This window comes from Pongo pygmaeus, chromosome 11, assembly GCF_028885625.2.
Source record: "Pongo pygmaeus isolate AG05252 chromosome 11, NHGRI_mPonPyg2-v2.0_pri, whole genome shotgun sequence".
Taxonomy (NCBI): domain Eukaryota; kingdom Metazoa; phylum Chordata; class Mammalia; order Primates; family Hominidae; genus Pongo; species Pongo pygmaeus.
Genome location: NC_072384.2, coordinates 47,585,671 through 47,613,051, shown reverse-complemented (window position 1 = coordinate 47,613,051; position 27,381 = coordinate 47,585,671). Strand labels below are relative to the sequence as shown.

At 35.4% G+C, this 27,381-nt stretch overlaps 1 protein-coding gene across 9 annotated transcripts in view; it reads right to left on the bottom strand.

Annotated features, from left to right (window-relative positions):
* Positions 1-27,381, bottom strand: part of MBD5 (methyl-CpG binding domain protein 5) — a 475,447-nt gene that overhangs the window by 313,855 nt on the left and 134,211 nt on the right. For all 9 annotated transcript variants that reach the window (XM_063647444.1, XM_063647445.1, XM_063647443.1 and 6 more), the window contains one exon: positions 6,100-6,193. The gene's annotated coding sequence lies outside the window, so the exon portion shown is untranslated. The remainder of the gene's footprint in view (positions 1-6,099; positions 6,194-27,381) is intronic.

The window sequence follows — 27,381 nt, the reverse complement described above, 5'->3', positions numbered from 1 at the left end:
GGGATTTTCTACCTACCTTTCATCCTTTGGGCTCACTGAAAATGCCACAGACTGGATACTAGTTTCTTCCCACATGTGATGTCATAGTAGCCAATATCCCCAGAGGGAAATTATCTTACAAGTCAACATATCAAGACATTGAAGAAGCACAACTGTTTTCAAAGAAAAATAAAATATTGGCATACAGATTCTAAGAGAAGCAGAAATATTAAATGTGATGTCCCAAGAACTTAAAATAAGCCTAATAAACATACTAAAAGAGATAAGGGAAGATATTAGCAGCATATAATAAGAACAAGAGAACAAAGAAGCAAGCAGAAATATTAGGTACAAAAATATAATACTTGAAGTATATAGACTGGATAAATAATAGAATTTAAATGAGGAGTAAATTAATGAATCCGAAGATCAGTTTGAGGAAATCTTCAAACCTAAGAACAAGGATATAGAAAATATAAAAGAAAGGCTAAAGGATTGACAGTGCTAACATCTCAATAACAGGAGACTCAGAAAGAAAAATAGGCTGGGCCTGGTGGCTCACACCTACAATCCCAGCACTGTGGGAAGCCAAGGTGGGAGGACCACTTGAGGTCAGGAGTTCAAGACCAGCCTGGCTAACACGGTGAAACCCCATCTCTATCAAAAAATACAAAAATTAGCTGGGCGTGGTGGCGTGTGTCTGCAGTCCCAGCTACTCAGGAGGCTGAGGTGCGAGAATCGCTTGGGCCCAGGAGGAGGTTGAGCCGAGATTGTGTGCCACAGCACTCCAGCCCAGGTGACACAGTCAGACGGTCTCAAAAAAAAAAAAAAAAAAAAAATTAAGAAGGATGTATTTGAAGGAATGATGGAGTTGAACAAGACAAAAAAAATCATGGATTTTATTTTTTTAAATTAATTAAAAAAATTTTTTTACAGTGGTGATTAGGGAATATCACAGATTTTCAAAGTATTGAAGGAAAAATCTTAAAACCTAGATTTTTACATATGACAATGCAGTCATTCAAATATGAGGCTATGATGACATATATTTCCAAGCATACAAGACCTCAGAAGACAGTTTTTGATAAAATGCTTAAATAGAAACAAATACGGAAGATAATTAAAAGATGTGTGAAGTAATGCTGATAAAATATCTTGGCAAAATGTGCTGTTTTTTTAAATAGCCAACAGCTATGAAAAGGAGAACATAGGGGCATAATGGTTTAGGATTTAAAGTAGATAGTAGCAAATGATGGGGTAGGAGAAGATGAAGAGACAAAGGGATGTCAGAATGTACAAGATTCTTTGTAGGAGAGATATATATACATCCAATTTTTTTTTTTAGTAATAAAAGATTCAAAATAAATTCAGAAAACATTCAAAGTGTGGGGAAAACTTAAATATCGACAATGGTGACACACACTGTAATGTATAAACAATTACAATTATAATTACTATTTCATTTATTTTTGTTAGTGTGTCCATGAACTTCCTGCTTATGATCTTTACTCCTTTTTCTTTTTGTAAGGGGAAATACCCTTCATTTTTCTTCTGATAATACATGGTCACTATATGGTTCAAACTCTAAGATAAGGGGAAAATCTCCTGGAGTTAACTACAATCAGATACATACTATATATCAAATTGATACATACTATATATCAAATTGATATATACTATATATCAAATGTAGAGGACATCAGACCATATCATTGTTCATTTCTTCTGCAACACTCACCTTCTTGAACATGATGCTTTACTTATTCTTTTATCAAAATATTCATCTTGACACATGTAACCAGAAGTTTTAAGAGCTATAAGGAAGTCAATTCAGGGCATTATTAACTGAAATTTCTAGTTATGCAAAAGCAGGATACTGTTGTAGTGCAGGATTAAGTGGCAGAGGGAGTTTAACTGAAGCAAGACCAGGCAGATCAGAGACCAGTGGTCAGGGTTAGCACAATCAATTCCCAGTCAGTCCAAAAGGGGGGTGACCATTACATGGCTTAGTTGAATGTGGGCACTGAGATTTCCTGTGAATGTGAATGTGGGCTCAGTATTTCCTGACTCAAAGGAAACTCAGTCTGGGGTATACCTGAGGGTGAGAAGAATACCAGATGCCATCAAAAGACATTGGAAGGGGAGTGGAAGAAGCTGAGAAGGAAACCTGAATTGACCAAAAAGCATTAAAGATGCATATAACTGTCAAAGATACGTCCTCACCAAAATCCCCAGAACCAGATAGTTTTACATTTGAGTTAGCACACATTAAAGAAACAGTAAATTCCTTTCTTAAAAGGAGCAAACATGCACATCTAATTTTAGAAGGCTAGTGTAATCTTAATTATAAAACCAAACAAGGAAAATAAAAAAATTACACTGCATTTAACTTAAAAATATAGATTCCAAAATCTCCAATAAGATATTTGCTAACCAAACACAACAGTGTATTAAAGAATAATACATCATGATCAGGTAATACTTCATGATGCAAACTATGAATGCATGGATGGTTTAATATTAGAAATTCTATACATGTAATACATAACATTAATATACCACAGGATGAATACCTTATGATTATTTTAACATACACATCATAAAAAGCATTGTTAAGTTTCAATAGCTATTTATAAGACTGCTTAGCAAACTAAAAATAGAAGAACCTTTCTTAATTTGCTAAATGTTATATATTAAAAACATTTTGTAAGTATTAATTGAGAAACTTTAGGTTCACCTTTATGATGAGACATGAGATGGCCAACATCACTACTACTCTTTAACATAGTTCCAGAGGAACTAACAAAAAAAGATATAGGAAAGAAGAAAGAAGTTTAAATATAAAGATGGAAAGGAAGGAAATAATATTATCATTAATTTCAAATGATTATAGTCATCTATTTCAAAAAAAAGAACAATCTGTTAAGAGGGTTTAGCAATATAGTTAGAACAAAGATAAACTTTTAAAAATATCAGTAGCACTCATGTACTCCAGCAACGAACATCAAGAAAATATTTTTAATGGGATATTTAAAATCTGAATGTCTACTTAAAGAACATCATGCATAAAATTTAAAAGTTGAAAGAATGGAAGCAGATATTTTATAATATCTAAACTGATAGGAAATTAATATCGAGCACATACAACAAATTCCTATAAAACAATTGAACCCAAATGAAAAAATATATAAAGAATATGAGAAGCAAGTTCAGAAGAGGGAAATCAAAAGGCCAACAAGTATATGATGAGATACTCAAACTCAATAGTGATTTTAAAAAACTCAAATTAAAACAATGATCTATAAAATTACACACATTAGGCTGAAAACATGAGTAAGCTGGATAACACTAAGGGCTGACATGGATGATGAGAAGGTTATTGCTGGAGGCTGTAAAGACCAAAGTATTTATGTGGAGGAGCATCTGATAGGGATTGGTTAAATTAATCATAAACATATATTCTGTCACCCAGCAATTCTGCTCCTGGGTATATATTCTAAAGAAATCCTTGCAAAGTTCCATGATAGGACATGATGAACATCAGAATGTTCGTCATGATGTCTGTGGTAAAAGGAAATTGAAAGCAATTTGGATGGCAAACACTGAGGAAAATGGGTAGTGAAAATATGGCCGCCATATACTGTGGATTACCATGTAGCAGTAAGAAGCAGTAAAAACATGGCAACATAAATAAAGTTTAAAACTTAAGGTTATATGAAATAAAATAGTAAGAATCACAATGAGATACACAGCATGATCTCACTTACACTTATTTAAATTTCATGTATATAAGTCAGGGTGAGGAGAGGTCAGAGGTAAAACAAATTGTTTTTTTTATTTAAATTTCATGTATATAAGTCAGGGTGAGGAGAGGTCAGAGGTAAAACATAAGATGCTAATGTTGAAGCTGACATACATGTGGCGGTTCATAATATTCTCCCTTTTCCTTTTTATTTATTTGAAATTTCTCATATAAAAATTTTAAAATGTATGCATGCAAAACAATACTCATTATGAAAATATAAACAAAATAGAACAGTACAATAGATATTATTTTAGAATATCATAATATTAGAATGATTTCCTATGGGTCAAGGGCAGGAGAATGAGACTGGAAAATTTATAAATAAATAAAACAAGAAGTGCTTTGCATGAACCAGTAATGACAGTGCCCCATGGACCTAAGAGTGTGATTAACTCTGCTTTCTCTTTGTGTAAAAGGTCTTTTAAAAAAAAGATGCCAGGCAAGGTGGCACATGCATGTAATCCCATCACTTTGGGAGGCCGAGGCAGGAAGATGGCTTGAGCCTAGGAGGTCGATGCTGCAGTGACCCATGATTATGCCACTGTATTGCAGCCTGGGCAACAGAATAAGACCCTGTCTCAAAACAAACAAACAAACACACGACAACAACAACAAAAACCAGAAAGTGCCCGGCATGGTTAATGCACACCTGTAGTCCTAGCTGCTTGAGAGGCTGAGGTGGGAGGATTGCTTGAGCCTGGGAGCTCAAATCTAGTCTGAGCAACTTAAAGAGACTACATCTCTTAAAGTAAAAGATATATATATATATAAATTTTTTTTTTTTTACTAGAAGGATCTGATTTAGACTGTGGAGAAGAAGGAACCATAAAAATAGTTATCTAATCATTATAATTCAGAAAACAATTGAATACCTCTTCCAAGTAACCAAGTCACCATATATAACTACGTAAATGAATTAGAAATAAGTAATATCACTTATGTTTTCAAAAGAAGTTATTTCTGACAATAATATTCATTATAGAAAACTGGCAAAAATCATTAAACAGTTAACCACAAATTAAGGAGAAAAAATAGACTCTAAATACTTGCACTCTAGAAGAATAAAGAAAAATAGAAAAAAGAAAAAACACTCCTGCACTAGGGGCTGTAAACTGTTTTACTTGGCTTATGTAGTAGCAAAAGTGGACTTTTTTTCAAAGGAAAAATTTTCTGCTGCTATTCAAAAATAAGGATTTTTCAAATTTATTTCTGTTCTTTAAAAAAACTACTGAGAATTGATTTTACAGCATCTAATTTCCATTGAGCAAGGATCCTAGAACTGAATAGGAGCAACCCGTTTACAGGTCACATACTCTCCAGGCTTCCATTGTCCCCATTTGGCAAGGAACATTAAAATATTGTTTTTGGAGGTTTATTCCCCTTGTATCTCACTTGAAATTTTAACAAAATGTGGTCAGAAATTTACTTAGTCATGTAAGTATGTAAGCAGTCATGGGAGGCGTGAACAGAAGGTGCTACGTGAAAGAATATGCTAGGTAAAGAGAAATTTTGGGGGAGCCATGACAAAATGAAAAGAAGTTTGTATTCAGGGGTTATAATGTTATGAGTATATGAAACTATGACAGAGTGTTTTGGAGTGGATAAAGAACAAGTTCTTAACTTGTTAAAGGGGCTGATTAATAAATACATGAAAAGAAAACAGTGCAATGAATGATAGTTTTTCTGTTTAATTATTTTTTCACATTAAATTCTGCTGAGTTGTATTCACAGGTTTGATAGAAGTTACTTTTTTTATTGAGACAGAGTCTCGCTCTGTCACCCAGGCTGGAGTGCAGTGGAGCGATCTCGGCTCACTGCAAGCTCCGCCTCCCGGGTTCACGCCATTCTCCTGCCTCAGCCTCCTGAGTAGCTGGGACTACAGGCGCCCGCCACCACGCCCGCCTAATTTTTTTGTATTTTTAGTAGCGATCGGGTTTCACCGTGTTAGCCAGGATGGTCTGGATCTCCTGACCTCGTGATCCGCCCGCCTTGGCCTCCCAAAGTGCTGGGATTACAGGCGTGAGCCACCGTGCCCGGCCAGAAGTTACTTTTTTAATTCTTTATTCTTAACTGGTTTGCACTCGTGTATTACAATTTATTATTTTTTAACCAACCGCTTATTACAAATGAAATCTGATACTTTCTGTCAAGATGATATTATGGAATAAAAATTTGTGTCTGAATATGAATGAATGCAGTTGTGAGGTAACTTAGGAGCAGTGATAAAAAGTAAACAAGTTTAACAAGTCGAATTATAATCTGACAACCCTAACCATTTACATGAAATTATATATGGGGCTATAGTTACTACTTACCTTTAGTGCTTAACTTCTAAAGATCTTGTCTGTAAACCATAAAGCCTTCAATGTCTACTTCCCACATGTAGAAACTGACATCTTCAATGTACATCTAAAAGAAAAGCGTAAGAAAATATAGTGAATTTGAGATTATAGATATTGCTTCACTTATTTTAAATATAAAAAAATTGAAATTATTCTTCATGACTTTATATAATAAGCCTGGGCAAAGGGATGTATTATAGGACATATTTTATGTAAACAAACAGCAATAACACTATGATTTACCCTTTAGAAGAATCAGAATGTTTTGTGGAACATATGTTATGATCCATCTCAGAGTTGAGTACTTTCTATAATACTAATTTGATCTGGCTACCTAGTTTCTATGCAAAATTTTTATACGATTTAAAATACATAAATTCTGGTGTCCTGCAGAAACAGAGCCCCATTCTAAAAAATAGTGTCCCTGCTCAAAATTATTACAAAAATATTCTTAATTACACTTGAGTTGCTTATAAAAGCCAAAATCATAGAAATCAATTAGTTCATCATTCTGTCCTCATGAAAAATTCAAAATTCTATTCCTCTTATTACTTAAATCTCCCCAGTCAGTACTTTACACCAACCTGCTAAACTTAGCATAAAAAAAAGCCCTTTAAATAAAATTTCCTCTAATAGACAAATGTGATTATCCAGAGAGAGCGTTTTTTGCCTAAAGAACTTGATTGTGAATTCCTTGACAATGCAGTTAGGGAAACAGGATTTGGAAGCTACAGTGCCATACTTAGTATGTACTTTTCATTTTTGTTTTGTTTTGAGACAGGGTCTCCCTATGTTGCTCAGGCTGGTCTTGGGCTCCTGAGCTCAAGAGATCCTCCTATCTCATCCTCCCAAGTAAGTGGTTTTGAGTACTGTAGATTCTCAAGCCAAACATAAATGATTTTTGGATTAGCAATATCATTGCTCCTTTTGGTCATTAGTGCATATGTCGGTTTTTCAGTTGCAGCTGTACAATCAAACACTTGAAACACTTTTAAAATATATTCACACTCAGCATATTCTTTACATATTATGGTTTAATTAGTATGAGGTAGGGCCAGGGCTCAGGTATTTTTAAAAAGCATGAAGGAAGGATATCTTTTTCTCCAGTTGAGAAACAATTTCACTGCAACTATTTAGCTTAGTTTCTACATATTAATAAGACATTAACTTCCAAAAATACTATTTACGGATGTCTATGAAAAACATCGAGTTATTTCTAATACAAATACTAAATGTCAAAATGATTTGAAAGCTTCCATGATACACACAAACATACCTCAATGACCATGTAATATCTTAGATACAAGGATGCAAGCATGATGCAATTGGTAGCTGGCATGAATCTCAAACTGTAATGCACTTAAGGACCAAAGTAGTACTTTAAAATCTAGAACCCCAGGTGCATGCCCACAGTTCTCGTTCAGAACTAGGCTGAGGCAGATTCTCTATTCTTTACAGGCATCTTGATTATAATGTAGATCTACAGTCCATGTAGAATTGTGATCTAAAGCACACATATGAACACTGACTATTACTAGACTCTCATTATTAGCATTTATGTAAATACTTCTTAAGTTTTCTAAGATTATATTTCTAATCTTTAAAGATAATCCCAAGACCCACTAGCTTAGGAAGGAACTTTGAACATATAGTAAATAGCACTTCAGCAATAAATCAATGTAGACATACTAAAATAATGTTTATGGATTACATCTTTTGTAAGCTTTGCTATCCTCTTAGATAAACTGTGTAGGTAGACAATCAATAAAATACTGTGGCAAAAAAGAGGGAAATGTTATATTCCATAATGAAAATTTTACTGAAAACCTCACATATAACTAGAAACATGCCCTTGATGGCTCAGAATCAATTTTTTTTTTTGTCCTTAAATTAGTGGGGGTGGCAAGCTGGGGAGAAGCACTTCTAGCTTCGTTTTCTGTTTAAATACAAAGTCAAAAATTTTATAAAGTCTTGAATCGTCTCTCTCTCTCTCTCTCTCTCTCTCGTAACTACTAAAAATGACATGAAATAGGCTATTAATGTTTTAGTTTTGAAAACTGTTGTTGGGCGCAGTGGCTCAAGCCTGTAATCCCAGCACTTTGGGAGGCTGAGGAAGGTGGATCACCTGAGGTCAGGAGTTCGAGACCAGCCTGGCCAACATGGTGAAACCCTGTCTCTACTAAAAAATACAAAAATTAGCTGGGTGTGGTGGTCTGCGCCTACAATCCCAGCTACTCGGGAGGCTGAGACAGGAGAATCGATCTCTTGAATCCAGGAGGCAGAGGTTGCAGTGAGCCGAGATCGTGCCACTGCAATCTAGCCTGGGCAACAGAGCAAGACTCTGTCTCAAAAAAAAAAAAAAAGAAAATTCTTATAAACAGGTCCCCAAATACTTTGCAATAAAAATATATTCATACACATATACCATTTAAGATTTTTTTCTGGAAAAAAGAAAAACCTCTAATAAACAGAGGTAATTATCTGAGTCTTTGTTACATATAACAAGGATGGAGACCTTAAAAACTACTAAACCAGAGAAGAAAACTATACTTTAGCTCTTATTTTCCTTACCTAGTTTGAAGTTCTCTTAATAAAGTATTCTTTTTACATGCATGTAATGCTAAGGATCTCAGATTTTCTACAAATTCAAATCAATCGACAGTTTATCATTGCAGTTTATATTTTTCTGCATATTTTAATAAGAACCAATATCTCTGTAAGTCACAAATAGTCTACATCACAAAAGAATTCAATCATATTAATCTTTAATGATTAAAAATACAAGTTTCCAGATAACAGGCATTGTTAAGTAGCACTAACATTTGTCACGTAAATTACTAAAACTTATTTCTTGCTTTTAAATATAGTAAATAATAGCTAACATTTACTGAGTTCTAAATTATAAGTAGTATAGTTAATTCCCACAACAATCCTAAGAAGTGCTTATGTTCTTAAAAAGTAGAAAATAAAGAAGTGCTATTATCATCTATATTTTACAGATAAAGAAAGTGAGGAGCATAGACCACGTAAGTTATCCAAGGTTCCATAGCTAATAACTAGAAGAACTGGATTTCAAACTCCAGCAGTCTACAATTAACTATGGTATTTTCTGAAGGCCCCATCCAGTAACCTAAAATCTCCAATAACTCTGGAAGCCTCAGAAATTAATATGAAGATATCTTTGGTCAGGTTTTCCATCTGCAAACAAAATGCCATGGTGTTCCACTTCCAACTTTGCTTCTTCCTCACAAAAAAAGATGATTACTAAGCCCCACTTAGCTCTACATACATTCTATTATTCCTGTGCAGTCTAAATAATAAGGTCTCTATGACACGAAGAGTTTTCTTAAAACCTTGGTTTTGCTTCTAAATGTAATATTCTATGTGCCTAATCACATTAAGATCCATTACGTATGGTTCAATACTGAGGTACAAATTTGTGGTTTTAAAACATTTTCAATTCTCTTACAAAAAATTATACCTTCTTAAAATATGACTGCAATTTCAATGTTTTATTGTATTTTCACAATAGCTATATATATTTATAAAATACAAAGTGAAGTTATGATTTATGAATACAATGCAAAATAACTAAATGAAGCCAGTAAACATGTCCACCTCAAATACTTAATATTCTTTGTGGTGAGAATATTTGAAATTTACTGTCTTAGCAATTTTGAATTTTACCATACTCTACTTTTTCTTTATCCATTCATCATCTTAGTTTGATTCTGTAACTTGGCTATTGTGAACAGTTCTGCAGAGAACATGGGAGTGCAGACATCTCTTAAAACAAACTAATTTAAAATGTTTTGGGTGAATATCCAGAAATGGGATTGCTGGATCATAAGATAATTCTATTTTTAGTTTATTGAGGAACCTTCACACAGTTTTCCACACGTGTACATTTCCACCAACAGTGTACAAAGGTTTCCTTTTCTTTACATCATCGTCAACATTTGTTATCTTTTGTATTTTTTTTTTTTTGGTAATGGTCATTCTGAAAGGTGTGAAATTATATATCATTACACATTTAATTTGTATTTCCTGAATGATTAGCAATGTTGAGAAGTTTTTCATATATCAGTTGGACTTTTGGATGCCTTTTTTTGAGAACTCTATATTCCGGTCCCCTTCCCATTTTTAATTTTTTTAAAATTTTCTTGCTATTCAGGTGTTTGGACTTATTATATATTTTGGATATTAACCCCTTATTCAATGTATGACTTGAAAATATTTTCTCCCAATCTGTAGGCTGTCTCTGTACATTGTTTCCTTTGCTGTATAGAAGCTTTTTCATTTGATATAATCCCCTTTATCTATTTTTGTTTTTGTTGCCTGCACTTTTGGGGTCAAATCCAAAAAATCAATACCCAGACCAATTTCGCAGTTTTCCCCCTAAGTTTTCTTCTAGTAGTTTTACAGTTTCTGGTCTTAACATTTAAGTCTTTAATCCATTTTGAGTTGATTTTTGTATATGGAGTGAAATAAGGGTCCAATTTCGTTCTTCTATATGTGGATATCCAGCTTTCCCCAACATCATTTATTGAAGAGACTATCCTTTGCCATTGTTTATTGTTGACATCTTTGTCATAAATCAATTGATCATACATGCATGGGCTCATTTCTAAGCTCTCTATTCCAGTCCACTGGGGATGTGTTCATTTTTATTTTAATTTTTTTGCTAGCACTACAGCATTTTTAATTACTATAGGTTTGTAGTACAATTTGAATTCAGGTAGTGTGATGACTCCAGCTTTGATTTTTTTGCTTATGATTGCTTTGGCTATGCAAGTTTTTGCTGTGGTTCCATATAAATTTTAGGATTTCTTAATCTATTTCTATGAAAAATGATGTTGGAATTTTGATATGGATTGCACTGAATCTGTAGATAATTTTGGGTAATATGAGCATTTTAAGAATATTAGTTTCTTCAATGCTAAACATGGGATATCTTTCCATTTATTTGTGTCTTCTTCAATTTCTTTCATCAATGTTTTAGTTTTCAGTGAACCTGTGTAGTTAGATTTATTTATTTATTTATGAGACAGAGTCTTGCCTTGTCACCTAAGCTGGAGTGCAGAAGCAAGATCATAGCTCACTGTAGCCTCTTTACTGCTGGGCACAAGCAAATCTCCCATTACGGGATCCTTGGGGTGTCACTTTGCCAGCCAGAAACCTCTGTGGCTAGTGGCGCCTTTGCCTGAGTTTTGCTCGGGTCCACTGGGCTCATTCTGTCCACTTGTGCACGCAGACTGAGTTCGGCTCATGATACTGGCCCAGATCCACACTTGCCAAGGATGAGCCTGGCAAGGAGTGGCAACGGGTGTGTGAGCAAGCGTGGGGTCCGACCACTGCGCAGAACCAGGCGTACTGGCTGCAGCGGGGTGGGCTGCCCCAGGCGCTGGCAAAGGTACCAGCTACGTGCAAGGCTATGGCTGGACGAGGCATACCGCAAGCAGTTTCCACTGCAGACACCTGGGAACACAGTGGCGCTTGGAAGCTTGGAGATGCCAGGATACACAGAGCCACAAAGAGGGTGTCACAGCACTGGCTCAAGAAGCCCCCTGGTTTGGGCTCCCAGAAGGGTTACAGCTCGTCTCTTCTTTCTAGTCGCCCCCATTGTGGTGAGTGGGGGGCATGTTTTAGCCCTGTTTGTTACTGCTCTTTCAGTGGTGCCATTCGGCGGGTCCCAAGTTCTTGTCTCACCATCCAGCAAGAATGAGGTACGCGGACAACTGGATGGTCAGCAAGGCAGAGAAGAGCTTCACTGAGCAACAGAGCGGCTCTCAGGAGATCTGAAGTGGGTAGCTCTTTTCCGCAGGCAGGTCGTCCTGATCAGTGTCCAGCTCTCAGTGGCGAGGAGACCCATGGTGGCTGGCTGCTTTCTGCAGGCTGGTAATTAAGAGCTGAGGAGACCTGAAATGGGTAGCTCCTTCCTGCACCTGGTAGTCCCAATGGTCTGTATGAGTCTGACTGACTCCAGAGTTTTTATGGGCTTCAGAAGGGAGGAAGTACATGGGTGACTGGTCCATGGGCAGCCATGGCGGGTCTGGAAAAAGCACCATGTTTTCACTCTGGCTGGCGGACTCCACCTGGAACTGACAGCCTAGCCCCCACGCTTCAGGCTGTCCCTAGTCTGAAGATGGGGCTTCACCAGGGACCTGCCCCTTTCCACCCAGGAGCCTGTCTGCCTCCTGCTGCCATCAATCATGTCAACCAGGGCAGCCAGGCTATTCCTGTGGAGGGGTGCTTACAGGCCTGCCCCAGCCACCCTCTGCCTTCCCCAACCCCAGGCCTCCCGCCCAAAGTTTCAGAGGGGGCTGAGGTGGCAGGGGGAGCTGAGGTGGCAGGAGAGCTGAGGTCTGCACAGCCCCGAGCATGCGCACACTTGACTGGTCACAAGAGTGCCTCAGCTCGCCTTCAACCTTGCTCTGAAATGGGAGCAGGCACCGGGAGCAAGGAGAGGCCAGGCAGCAGGAGCAGGTGTCTTGGAGCCTGCAGGGGCAGGGTGGGCTTCCCAGGCCCCTGACAGCGCAGGGATGCCAGGGTCTACAGCCACTGCTGGGTGGCTGCAGGTGCTGTTCCTGGTTCCTGCAGGCTCTTCAGAGCACCCAGCTTTGGCTGCAACTCCCCACCTGCAGCTGGATTCTTTGCAGGGGCAGTTTCAGACAGGCCATTGCGGACATCACTCACACCTCAGCCTCCTGAGTAGCTGCGACTTACAGGCACATGCCACTGCACCTGGCTAACTTTCAAAATTCTTTGTAGAGATGGGGTCTTGCTATGCTGTCCAGGCTGGTCATGAACTCCTGGTGTCAAGCGATCCTCCCACTTCAGCCTCCCAAAGTGCTCAGATTATAGGTGTGAGTCACAGTGCCCAGGCAAATTTATTCTTAAATTTTTTTGTAGCTATTTTAATGGGATTTTTTTTTTTTTATTCTTGGAGAGTTCACTTAGTGTATAGAAATGCTTCTGATTTTTGTATGTTGATTTTTTGTATCCTGCAACTTTACTGTACTTGTTTATTCTAATAGTTTTTTGGTAGAATCTGTAGGGTTTTTTATACATAAGATCATGTTATCAGCAAACAGTGATAGTTTTACTTCTTCTTTTCCTATCTGGATGCTTTTTCTTTCTTTCTCTTGCCTAATTGTGCTGGCTAGGACTTCCAGTACTATAATGAGAAAGAGAGGTAACAGTGGGTATGTTTGTCTTTTTCTGGTTCTTAGAGGGAAAGCTTTCAGCTTTTCCCATTCAGTGTGATGTTAGCTGAATGTTATACATAGTCTTTATTGTGTTAAGTTCCTTCTATACCTAATTTGGTGACAGTTTTTAACATGAAAGGATGGTGAATTTTGTCAAGTATTTTTTCTTCATCCATATGAGATGATCATATGTCCTTCACTTTGTTAAGGCGAAGTATCACATTTATTGATTTGTGTATTTTGAACTATCCTTGCATCCCAGGGATAAATAACACTGGATCATGATGGATGATATTTTTAATGCGTTGTTGAATTTGGTTTGCTAGTATTTTGTTGAGGATATTTGCATAATATATACATTAAGATACTGGCCTGTAATTTTCTTTTTTTTAATGTCCTTGTCTGGCTTTGGTATCAGAGTAATGCTAGACTCATAAAAAGAGTTTGAAAGTATTATCTGCTCTTTGATTTTTTGGAAGAGTTTGAGAAGGACTGGTATTAGTTCTGCTTTAAATGTTTGATAGAATTTTGCCATAAGCCATCAGGTCCTGGGCTTTTCTTTGATGAGAGATTTTGATTACTAATTCAATCTCCTTACTTGTCATTGGTATGTTCAGATTTTCTGTTTCTTCATATTCAGTCTTCGTAGGCTGCATATGTCTAGGCATTTATCCACTTCTAGGTAATCTAATTGGTTGGTGTAGAATTGTTCATAGTGGTCTCTTATGATCCATTCTGTTTCTGTAGAATCAGTTCTAATGTCTTCTCTTCCATTTCATTCCAATAAAATTTCATTCTAGTTTTAAAATAAGGCAATTCATACAGAAAGAAAATATGCTTTCTACTTCCCTGAGATATTGGTATCAAATCATAAACTTTTAACAGTGATTGTTTTCATAGTATTAGTATTACGCAACTTTCTCATAGCCTTCAAGATCCCAGTCATTCTGATCTGACAGGTGACTTTTAAAAAAAATTCTAATTCACAAATATCATACATAGTTGAACAGAAACCGATCATAGCAAGAAGTTATAAAATAAAATAAAACCGCAAAGAATCCTTTATTTCAACAGAAATCAAACATTCAATGAATTAAAAATCTTTTTAGCTTATATTTGCTTTTTAAAAGATTCCAAATTTCTTCAGTATAACCATAGCTCTAATCATGCAATCCACAGATTTCTTTTATCAATGTTTTTATCACAGAGAATAATTTTAGCCTGAGCATACTTCAGCCATTACTTAGTACTAATTCAGACTATTAGTAGGTTTATTCCAGATTACTCTCTTAGTGGGCCTTAAATTACTTTTAAAATGATTTTAATGCAACTACTATCCTTTTGTTGTAAAGAAAAGAAAAATCCCTTATTGGGTATGACCAGGTCACTTTCGGGAACAAAGAACCAAAGGAAATTCTAAATCCTGTCCACCAAATTAAGCTTTGTGTTTACCCCTCTTGCAACTTGCCCAGACAATATGGCTTCAGTAGGATGTGAGCTCACTGAAAAAAAGTACAAAGAATCTAAAGATCTCTGTGAAAGTTCATAATAACCAGGCTACTCAGAGTATCAACAGTAAATGAAATATTTTCATTAGAGATTAAAAAAGAAGCACTCTTTTTTTCCTCACAAGCATTTTCTAAAAATATCTATCAGATCTGCATAAGGTATCTCTCCAGCTGGAATAAATAAGCAATCTGGTTCTGAGAGCCCACCTTTATTATATCCATTACTTGGGGAAGACCAGTGAGTGATTTTTGTGTAACTTGTATGCAAACACCTTGAGAGATTTTTCTGAGAGGAAGAAGTACAATGTTGTATCAAATATAGTTCCAAGAACATGTACCTTATCAATGTATTGGGCTTGTTGACATTAATGATCTAATAAGGCTGGGACTCAGTGAATGAGCTGACAGCTCATTCATTACTCTTAAATCTATATAGTTTCTCCCTGACTTCAAAAATAGGGTTCTTGAAAATCTCTCTGGATCAAGAACTCAAGGTTGAGAAAATTAATATATTATGAAGAAAAACAGAATTAGGTGATTAAGATCACATGAACATGAAAGTCTATGTCAATAGGCCTATAGTCACTAAAACAAAATTTTTAGAAGGATAGCAAACTAAAGATATGATCAATGACAATTCATATATTTTAACTTTAGGGGTAATTTCCATTTATTTTTCCATTCTTGCTAGTACCTTTCAAGAACTTCCTCTGGGCAGTGTTACAGAAATGCTTATGAAGCTACTTTACTTTTGGAATATATATATATATATAATTTTACTGTCTGCTTCCATCCAAATACTGGCACCTTTAGAAGTTTATGACTAGTATGTTTATGCTATCTTCTCTTTATATCTTCTCAGGTTCTGTTTCTTGCTGCACTGAGTCCTTAGCGATATCTCTGACACATTTCTTTTTTATTTTTATTTTTTAATTTGAGACAGGGTCTCGCTCTGGCACCCAGGCTGGAGTGTAATTGCGCAATCATGGCTCACCACAGCCTTGACCTCTTGGGCTCAAATGATCTTCCATCTAAGCCTCCAAAGTAGCTTGGACTCCAGGTGTGTGCCACCATGCCCAGCTATTACACATTTCTAGTAGTATATCCCTCCTCAGTGGTTCCAATGGAGTGCAGTTTGAAATCCCAGGTTTACTTTCCCACTTTATCATTTTCATGACTTTCTTAAAAAATCACTACCACTGACATCATCGTCATTTACTTTTCTCACATATCATATTCCTCTTTTTCTCATTATGACCACCAACAGGAATTGCCTACATTTCCAGAATGCCAGAAATTATTTTTCAGTGCTAGAAAGTTCTATAGTGGAGAAAAAAGAAGGGAAGGGAAGAAATGCAACAGTGACAACTACTGCTGATTTCACTGTTCAGGTTCATCCTAAAAATATGGATGAAATTACTGGATAAGAAACAGGGCTATTGAAGAAGGAATTTAACCAGAGGGCATATTTAAATTCCTTCTGAATCATGGTAGCCTTGAAGGTCTTTTCCAACTCCATGGTTTGATGAATGGCTAATTCATCAAATTAGATGAATAGAACTAGAACTTGTAGGAGCAAACAAGAAAAAAATACTTTCACAAATTAAACACCAAAGTTGTACTGCCCACTTTCGGATTCAGCCAAAAGAAACCAATAAGTACTTAACAGGGTATCATGATTTCTAAAAAGGTCTAAAGCAATATGGTAAAATATAGGCATTAGTTTTACCAGTAAGCAGTCTATTACCTAACATATTTAACTAGCCCCAAAGCGAAAACACACAAAATATAATAAAGTGGTGGTGGGCCACCATTACAAAACAAAATAAAGCAAGGAAACAAACAAATCACCAGATAAAAAATAGCAAAAGATTTGGGATTTGGCTCAACAAAAAAATGATGTTCCTGTTGATGATAAAGTAGAAAATGGTTCCCTGATTCTGGAGTGGGAAGAGGACAGAGGGATGCGCTGTTGTCTTTATCAACAAAAATTAGGAGATCCTAAAGGACGTTCACATATTTTCCAGTATTTTAATGGTGCAATGATAACATTTTTGGGCACTGGACATGTAAGACACTACCATTCCAAGAAAAACACTATTATAAAGAAAAATTTCATTCAGCTATCATAAATCTACTTCAATGCTTTTAAAAAAAATCTAGAATGTAGACTACAATCCTTTATTTACATGGTAGTAGCAAAGAAATGAATAGGTCTAACAGTGACTCCACTGTGTTCAACAGAACAAATCACTAGGGTGTTGTAGGAGCTAAAGCAGAAAATACTGAATCAGAACTTACAGTCTTCTTAGAAGACATTCTCTGTATAAAAATAGAAGGAAATCATATAAGTTTAAACAATAAGATATGGTAGACTCATGAATCAGTATTTGATAATTAAGGCTAATTTGAGGGGAACTAGAGGGAAGATATATTTGAATTAATTTATAGAAAAAAAATTTTAATAAATACCATTTTAATGGGCATAAAGACTAAAAATTCTTTTCCTGTAGATATGTTTTAAAGGAGCAGCTTCAAAATGCAGCTATAGATGATTAAAATTAGCATATAAACTGCTTATATACAAAGATCAAATTTGTTACAAGACTTTAGATAAACAATCTCTGTCCAGTATTTATGACATTAACAATGTAAAGCATAATCTTTTAGATGATGCATACTTCAGCCTACGTGACTTTAAAAATTATCAAAAAAACAGAAACACAACCCCCAATTAAAGAATCCTCATTAATAAATCCTCAAGGGAAAACACTTCAGCCAGCATAATTGACAAAAAAAATGCAGTAAGTAGTTACATATTAGGAACATATTAAGAAGTCATAAAAGAAAGAAATACAGAAGAAAACAAACCAAAATGAAAATTTCTGCCATAACCAAAACAAATACCAATAGGCACAAATAATTCCAACAATTTCCAGCAGGCACACACACACAAAAAAACACAGCAGAGAGAGGTGTTAGAATTCTGTGCAAGGAGGTGGAGAAGTACCCTCATGTGAAAATACTTAAAGAATTAAATGAGAGGCGGAGAAAATGCAAATACACAGAAGAACAGGAGCATCCTATCATCCTCAGTGATGTAGGAAAAGGAGGTTAGTTAATGTGACTAGAGCATCAAAACAGCCAGCACTTGGGAGAAACACTAGGCTCTGAGTTTCTGCAGATTTTTGGTGCAGGCACCCACAACAGTAAAAGAAACCATTTTACGTAAGGAATTCTGTAAGCCAGCAGTAATGCCTGATTTTTATCATGTCTAGAAACAGCTATCTTTTACCAGATGAGAATAATATTTCAAATCCTACCCAGAGCAGCACAATATTATGCCAATCTGACAAATAATGAAGAGTTTAGATAGGGAAAATAACACATTGACATGAAAATAAAACCCTTATAAGCAAAAAAAGATGTCTGGATTACATAAATTATGTACAGGAGTAAATAAAGATGGGGCCGTTACTGACTTCGCAATAACTCGCAAATCAAAAAATAAAATCTGAATGAGCAAGTGCAACCATAAAGAGCTTCTGAGTCATTCTTGTTTATTAGATTTTTTTTTTTACATTTAGAGAATTGTCCTGTCAAGTTTTTTAAGATACACAAAAAATAAATGGAATATAATTTTAGATTTCATAGGTGACAATACAAAAGCCATAAAATAAAATGTGAAGTATGTTAAATATTTCCAGAAACTTGCTGAATCTTCTCTGTTTATAATGAACTGAAATCACTAGGCAGAAAAATAACTATTCAAATGTTTAAACCAAAATATTATCAGTTTGCTCCATATGAGTGATTTAAGGCTTAATACTGCCTCTCACACATAGCCTCAAATGCTACTTAAAACTAATCAAATATTAAATGTTCCCTATGTTGCTGTCCTTTATAATGCTATGATTTTCTCATGATTTTATAGCACTGAGAATAGAGCTGTAGATACTGTTGCAGATATAGACATAGATATTTATAATAAAATATGCCCTATATAAAAACATGTTACATAAAAACTTAAATTGGCACAGAAGACTGCAAATCAATACATGTAAATTAATCTTAGTACGATGGGTTCATTTTCCAGAAAAATCAAATATAAAATATATAAAAACATCTATTCATTGGCTAGTTGCAACAGAGAACAAATAACCATTAGTAACTGAAACAAAAATTAAATATTCACTTCAGAAACAGAGAAAATAATAAAAAGATTACCTCAAAGTACTCAATATTTTTGGCAATATATGCTTCTATATTGGGTTGAATTGGAGAAATTGTCCTTTTTATTGGTAAAAAGGTCAAATATTGGTAATTTCATATGGTTCAGGCTAAAAGCATTACAGTTAACATATTTAATTCATTTCATTCTATGTAATATTACAATCTAAATGAAGAAAAATATATTCACTGTCTAACATCTGTAATTAAAATAATTTTTCTACCACATAAAAAAGATAAAAAAGGAACAAATACAATCAGTGATTCGTGTTGCTTCCAAACTACGAAATAAAGAGATTGGATCTTTTAGCAAATTTGAGCACATAATATGTAGATTGTTAGGTAAAAATGATTGTTGTTTTATTCTTTGATGATAAAGAATATGTAACAAGAGGAAAGTTATAACTGAGAACAAATTCACATTTGGAAAACAAGTAAACAATAAAGTATTTTATGATATTTATAATAGATTAAGAAACATTTTGGACATGTAAGCTTCTTCCTCTAAATTACCGCAAGTTCATAAAGTTTTTAAAAAATGGCTGAAAATAATAAAGGCAAGAAGGCCCTCACCAGATGTTGGCTGCTCAGTCTTGGACTTCCTAGCCTTCAGAACTGTAAGAAATAATTATCTTTTCTTATCAATTACCCAGTCTCAGGTATTCTCGTTATGGCAACAGGAAATGAACTGAAACAACCAGTGATTAATCAATCAATGTAAGTGAAACAGGACCAAACATTTATGTACTTATAGTTTAGCAAGAATTACAAGGAAGAAATTCTCAATTGTGCCAGGTCCTAAAAACGTCTTGTAGAAAAAAACATGAAAACAAAAATTAATATGGTCTTTAAATTTTTTCTTATAGTTAATTATAACACTAGTTATATCAAAATTTTGATATGGCTAATGTATGGTCAGAAAGAACAGTGTGGCTGTACTAGTTGTTAAAATACTAAATAATATAATACTTAAATACTGGTTGGAAAATGGCCACTGCTCCAAGCTCTCCAAATGTCCCCTTCTCTATGGACCCTACCCCGACCAAGACACCTCCATATTCCCTAAAGTTAACACCTGGTACAACAGGGATCCTCTAGTATTCTGGCATCCACTATAATGCCAGAATGGTTGGTGCCTATAGCATAACAGTTGTTACATGTATCAAACCTCTCCTCTGTTAATAACAGAAGATAGTAGCGGAAGCTTTGAGCTTGGAGTTAAAGAGGCTATATTACAACAGCTACTATCTGGGTAAATCCCTGGACCCTTCTAAAATTTCAACTTCCTCCTTTTAAATGAAGTTCTTACTAGCTACCTAGTAGGACTGTTTGTGGATTACATGCAATGACATAAAAGTGCTGATTAGCACACAGTAGGCATATCATTCACTTTGCCTTACTAGAAAAATAGTAAACACTACATGAAAAAATTAGTAAAAGATGTAGTATTTTACAAACGAGTTGTGTTTCAAACACTCATTTTTGAAGTCAGTAGTCTGGTAATTAGAATGCATTTTCCCCATACTAATCATTATATAAAAGTGGTTATATATGTCAACCACTTTTTATCTCAGTTTTTACTCAACTCAACTTTATAAATTATAATTTTACCCATAATACATTGTTTTCTACATGAAAAAATTGAACATTTATTGAACATTCATACATACCAAGCACTATTCTAAATATTGTACATTTAAGTTATTTAATTCTTGGCCGGGCATGGTGGCTCATGCCTGTAATCCCAGCACTTCGGCAGGCTAAGGCAGATGGATCACCTTAGCTCGGGAGTTCCAGACCAACCTGACCAACATGGAGAAACCCCATCTGTACTACAAATACAAAATTAGCCAGGCGTGGTGTCACATGCCTGTAATCCCAGCTACTTGCTAGGCTAAGGTAGGAGAGTCGCTTGAACCCGGGAGATGGAGGTTGCAGTGAGCCAAGATCACGCCATTGAACTCCAGCCTAGGCAACAAGAGCGAAACTCCGTCTCGAAAAAAAAAAAAGTAGTTTAATTCTCAAAGCAACTTTATGGATAGTATGCTCTGATCATCCCCAAATTAACTGATGGAAATCAAAGCTAAGAGAAGAAGTAAAGTGCTTTGGGTCACTTAGCAAGAAAGTGGCAGAACCAGGATTGGACCCAGGAATGGGCCTAAAGTCCAGGCTTAGGCTCCAAGACCTATGATCCTATTCATTATACTATAATGTCTTTGGAGTTATTTGAATTATAAAAGAACATTTTTTAAAAACCAAAACATTTAGAAAAAATACGTGGCAGTTTCTCAACTTGTGATATAAACAAAACTGGTCAAATTAAGCAAAAGAACAAGAAAAGTATACTGAATTATCCTAACACGCTGGTGGTTTGAGGAAAAGCAGGCTGAGACAGATAAGATGGGTGGAGACATAAAGTGGATTGTCTTAATACTTTCATTTGAGCATTTTATTACAACTTACTTTTAGTATCAAGGTGGCTGTTAAGTACTTTATTAGTTTATTTGGTACATTAAGTTCTCTGAATATTAGTTTTTACTGTCTTAGGATCTTATTTATTTACCATTTTTTATTGTTTTCAATTCTTTAGCATTTTAGGTGCCCCTAAACATTAATATTTGAGCATTTTAGAGGTATTAAGGTTCATTTTAGACTATAGATCTCCATAAACTTTTTGTTAGAATTATATTCTTTTTTTGTTAGAATGTATTTTTCCTAAGACTTTATTACTTATATTGATTTTACTAAAAGTTGTGTTTAGAATGCTAATAAGTGACCATGTAACACCCTTTTACTCACACACTATTGCTAATTTTTACTAGTATTTGATAGCCAGTAATTTTAACAATTTTGAGTCACAAAAAAATGAAAAGAGATCTGTCATCCTAAATATTTTAAATCTCAAATAAATTCAAACAGATCACCCTTATAGCAATTTAGAAAAATTGTCAATTTATTCTAAACAATTTATCATAACAGTGTAAAATAAATTAACATCAGCCTAAATGTGAATGATTCTAATCGTTGGGTTAATTAGGTAGTTGTCTTAGTTGGAGTTCCTCCAGAAGCTGACTCTGAGACAATGAATGAGTGAAGATAAGTTATTTGGGAGGGTCTCAGTAAACAGATAGGGGGGTGGGGAACATGATAACAGAAGGGAAGGCAGCTAATATATTAAGATAGCAATCACAGGCGCCAACTGAAGCTTAATCCTGTAGGGGAAACTCTGACAAATAGTGTAGGCACATGCCTTAGAATTGGCTAAGTAAGGGCCAAAGAAGTTAGTGTGTTTATATGCTGAAACCTGCCCATCACTGCTTAAGGTCTTCCCCTAGTGGCTCCTAGTAGCTCAAAGGCAGTCTTACAGCTTAGATGGAGGTGCTGGCCTTTGGAAGGCAGGTGTGCACAAAATGGCAAGGGATTTCAAACCATATGAGCAGACCACTCACATCACTTATTACATTAGCAAAACCATTAAGCATCCATAATTACCACAGTGATAGTTCTGACAAAGTAAATTTAGCCCTAAATGTTGGCGAAATTTTGGCAAACTATCTGAAAATACACTAACAATAGCTAAGTATTGTTACAGTAATGAGTTTGTAACTTTTCAATTCAAAATGCTAACAAAATAAGAGCCTGGTATCAGGATACTAGAAGACATAGAAAAATTCAAAGAATAATAATATCAATCTATGCTCCGACTCTTTCAAGAAATAATCTTTACAGTTCCTGGTATGATCCAAATTATAGCAAGAACAAACATCCACCAGAGCAAGAGACAAGGATGTGAAACATTGTCCCAAATAATCAGCCTGTCTGTTCCCCTAGTAAACGGCTACACTCCTACTGCAACGTGAAGGAAGATACTATTAAGAAAAAAAACGAGTATGGATTAAAGTCATTTGGAGGATCCACAAATACTTTCTCTGTGTAGACAATACTTCCTCAATCTAAGTAAGATTTTTCTTATTAAGCTTCAAATTTTTCCTTAGCTTTAAAGTCTTTCTTGGTCCCTATTCATAATCCTCTGCCTTGAATCTTAGGGCCTCCTTCTTTTGAATTGTTCGACAGCATTTGTGTTCCTTTGGGTCAGGTAAAGATGATGACCAGGAGGGCTCAGGTCCAGATCCCAGCATCCCCATAATGCCAGAGCTTCTTTGGTCAATGAGATGCTAAGTCCAATGGGTTATTTCTGGATCTTCACTTTGCTCAATGTCCCACTCTGGATTAGAGCTCACAGCTGAATGGATGGGTAAAACAGACTGGATGGTTAAGCCTAAGATAGGGGTGTTTGTGGTCACATATTGCCCACTGATGTGGGTTTATTAAAGAGTAGTAATTTCTTGAAAGCTAAATGTATCAGTGAAAAAGTTAAGTGTATGTAAACTATATATCGGTACCAGGACCAATATTTGTAGCTGTGAAACTGACTCATGGTTGTGATTACTTTTTGCAGAGAGTACAGAGAGGAAAAGGTGGAAAGCAGTATGTGCAAGAAAATGAAGAAATGACATTTCTTCTTAAACTGTGCTATGCTATAAAATCATACTATTTGGGTCAATTATGCATACATTTGCTTCCTCTGAATGATATCTTCACAGCATAGTCATCAGGCATTGGTCTATTGCTACTGCAGAGTAGTGCCCCAGAATTTGTCAGGGTGCCTATGTCATTATTCTGTAGGTTTCTGTGATTGCCAGAGTTACTTTTAAAGTGTGGGAGTGGGTTTTTGGGGAGAAGTGGGGTCGTAAAGAGAGAGGTAGCAGGAACTGAGAAGGATGGGAGATTTACCTTAAAAAAAGATATTTTCTTTCTAAAAATGAAAAAATCTGGAGAAGAAATACAATGTATTAAGCAGTAAACATTTAGGAAAAAGAATAAAGTAGAATTTTTGTATATTGTAAAAGAGCTGTTTGCAATGTAAAATTATATACTATAAATAACTCCCAAGTAAAGCAACATTTTATGTAGTATATGACTAAATTCTTATCTAAAGTTTTAATAGAAACAGAAATGTAGACCTGAAAGGAACCTTAGCAGTCCCTGAGACCTTGCCTTCCTTTTCCAGATAAAGGGAACACACAGCAAAAAGGCTGACTTGCTGAAGGTCATAGTCAGTGACAGATGGGCTAGCATCCAGGTCTCCCCATTTCTTTCAAATGTCCTTTTCACAAACAAATAAAAAATATTACTAACGTAGTTCTTTTTTTTTTTTTTTTTTTGGTTGCAATTTGAAGAGCTTTTCATTCAAGCTCCACAACGTAATACCTTCAACATAAATAATACCTCAAGAAGTATTATTAGCATTGTACCACCTCCCAACACGAACATGTTTCAAATCTGCATATCTCTACTTTTAATTCATTTTCTTACTAAGAGAATACTTGAGAAAAGATGTTTGTATGTGGCTATATATTAAGAACTAGGCCTTGACTGTATTCTTAGCAATTCCATTAATATGAAATATATCTGAGTTACCGTAATTCTATTTAAATTTATAGCAAGTCACCAGTCTCAAAGATAAAGCCATATTCTAAAAGGCATACCTTCTAAAATTAAGCAAACTGAGGAAAAGGGGAAAAGTGGGTATTATAACATCTTTAAAAATTATCCCAGCACTCTAACTGAAAGTTTTTCTTTCCCCCTTTCCCCCTCCACTGTGCCTATTGTTTTTATTGTTTTTCACGCCACTCCAAAACAACATACAAGTGTGAAAAGAGTACTCATATGGTTCTTCATTAATCCATAAAAGGTTTTTAAGTAACAATATCATCCTACTTCATTAACAAATCATCTGGATACAGGTTTGTTGGCTTGGATGTGAAACAGGTTAAAGGAAGTTCCAATCTTCCAAAAGCAGGCTCAGAATGAAGGCCAACATGGAACTGACAAGACTAGTCTACATCCAGCTGAGGGAAAGGTCCATTTGCAATAAAAGATGTAGAGAGTAAAGTGATGCTCTCACAAATGCACAACTGTTTAATTATGTTGAGTGAAATAGCCTTTGGTGAAAAAAAAAATGAAAAAGTAATCCTATTTATAGCACAGCTTCTATAAGAAAATGTGCTTTATGTTCCTTCTTTGAAGGCTAGAAAAACACCTTTCTCTTGTAGTGGATGCTGTCTACTGGCAAAGAGGCAACATGGAGGCTCAGAGAGTAGTACTTCCTCTCTTAGGAGGAGGTCCCCAGATACAGCACAAATGCAGCATTTATCAGGCCTTAACAAATCAAATTCTCTGACTTCAAAGTGCCCTGACTCATACTCCTAATGAATGGAACAAACCATAACAACTTAGCCATAGGAATGACAGATTTTGAAGGGATAAAAATGAAAATACTTTTTCCCAAACTGTGAATATCTGATCCAGATTCAACTAATATTTACTACTAAGTTTCTGGTTTACGCCATATACTTTTTCAAATACAATGTTCTTTAATTACCATTAATATCTTAGGGTATAGGTGTTAGCTTCATTTACCAGATGAGAAAACTGAGACTAAGAAGTAAAATCTCTGGTGGAAAATGGCAGAGTTGGAACCAGAACTTAGGTCTAGTATTCTGTCATCTTTTCATGCTGTTTTATGCTTCCTCTGAAAATAGCTTATGGTTGTGCCAGAACTAATATTTATCACATTTTAAAAATATTTATTTGTCTCTGTTTTATTCCAAAGTGATCAAGGTAGCTTACAAAATGCCAGCACCTCATATTAAAATGAAAATAAGGCCAGGTGCAGTGGCTCACACCTGTAACCCCAGCACTTTGGGATGCTGAGGCAGGTGAATCGCCCGAGCTCAGGAATTCGAGACCAACCTGGGCATCATGGTGAAATCCTGGCTCTACAAAAAAAAAATACAAAAAAAATTAGCCAGGTGCAGCGGCATGCCCCTGTGCTCCCAGCTACTTGGGAGGCTGAGGCAAGATGGTCGCTTGAGCCTGGGAGGCAGAGGTTGCAGTTAGCCAAGACAGCACCACTGCACTCCAGCCTGGGTAACAAAGTGAAAACCTGTGGAGGGGAAAAAAAAGGTAAACGAAAAAATATGTGAGAAAAGTAATTCAAAGGAAAATTATAAGTGGCAAAGGTTTAAGATTAAGAACGAACAGCAGGACATGAATGTTTAAAATATATTATTGATGATGGATAATACACTAACATTTAATATGTAAGACCTGCTTTATCAAGGTACAGTTTTGTTCAAAATATCATGACTAAAACAGAAACTGCATGAGAGGCCCAGTGATGTTATAATAGTTGAATATTTTATTATTATATAAAGAGTTGAATATTTATTAATTAGAATTCAAGCCACAATTTCCTCCTGGAAAAAAGCAGTGTATCTATTTAACATAATACAAAAATAGTGTGCAGTATAACAAGATTTACTACTAGCCTGGCTTTTATCCCATAAATGCTTTTGGGCCTTGTGACATAACAAATTCCTCACCATTGTGAAAAACTGATACACCCCTCAATTGGGTTAAAGGGAAAATGTCCAGTGTGTTTGTCAATACTTAAATTCACGTGCCTCTTCAATGACAGACGTGGTGGAAAATGTATCAAGGGAATGAAGTTTAATTCCACACTGGCTCAGTCCCATCTGCATGGCATGTTCTTGATCAGCACATACTTTGGTTTTCTTAGCAGATGCGGTACTTCGTAGTTTACTGAAAATCTGACATTCCAGGTCCTCTACTTTAAGCTAGTCACTGTAACCTCTTATGAGGGGACAAAATTATAATGACATACATTTTAAATTCTCCTATCTGATTACCTGCTTAACCACCTTCCTTCCTTTCTTCCTTCTCTTTTGCGCTTCAGATATAGAGATTCAATATGATATTGCTTACTTCTTCATTACGTCTCCAAACAGGTTATAGTAAATAGATAAGTATCATTAGTTTAACAATGATATTTAAGTACCATGACTAAAATATATCTCTGAAGAAATTACAAAAGCTCACCTACCAAACATCTTTCCTGTTTTGTTAATAAACCTGGCTCTCTAAGCTACAAATAATTTATTAACTCTATTGTATATGTTTCCATATATTACATATAATTGGATTTACGTTTGCAGTTTAGACTTCCATATTGTTAGCATTATATATACATCACAGCTCCTCTATAAAACTAATAATGCAGAAGATAACTGAGTCTTCTCCCATAATTCAATATAATAATATTTTGAACTCCTACGACATGCAAAGCAAGTTTTAGGTACTCTCGGGTGTTTTAAGAACACAGAGTTGAGGATATCAAATACACACAAATCACTATAAAAGTAGAAGTACAAATAAAATGCCAT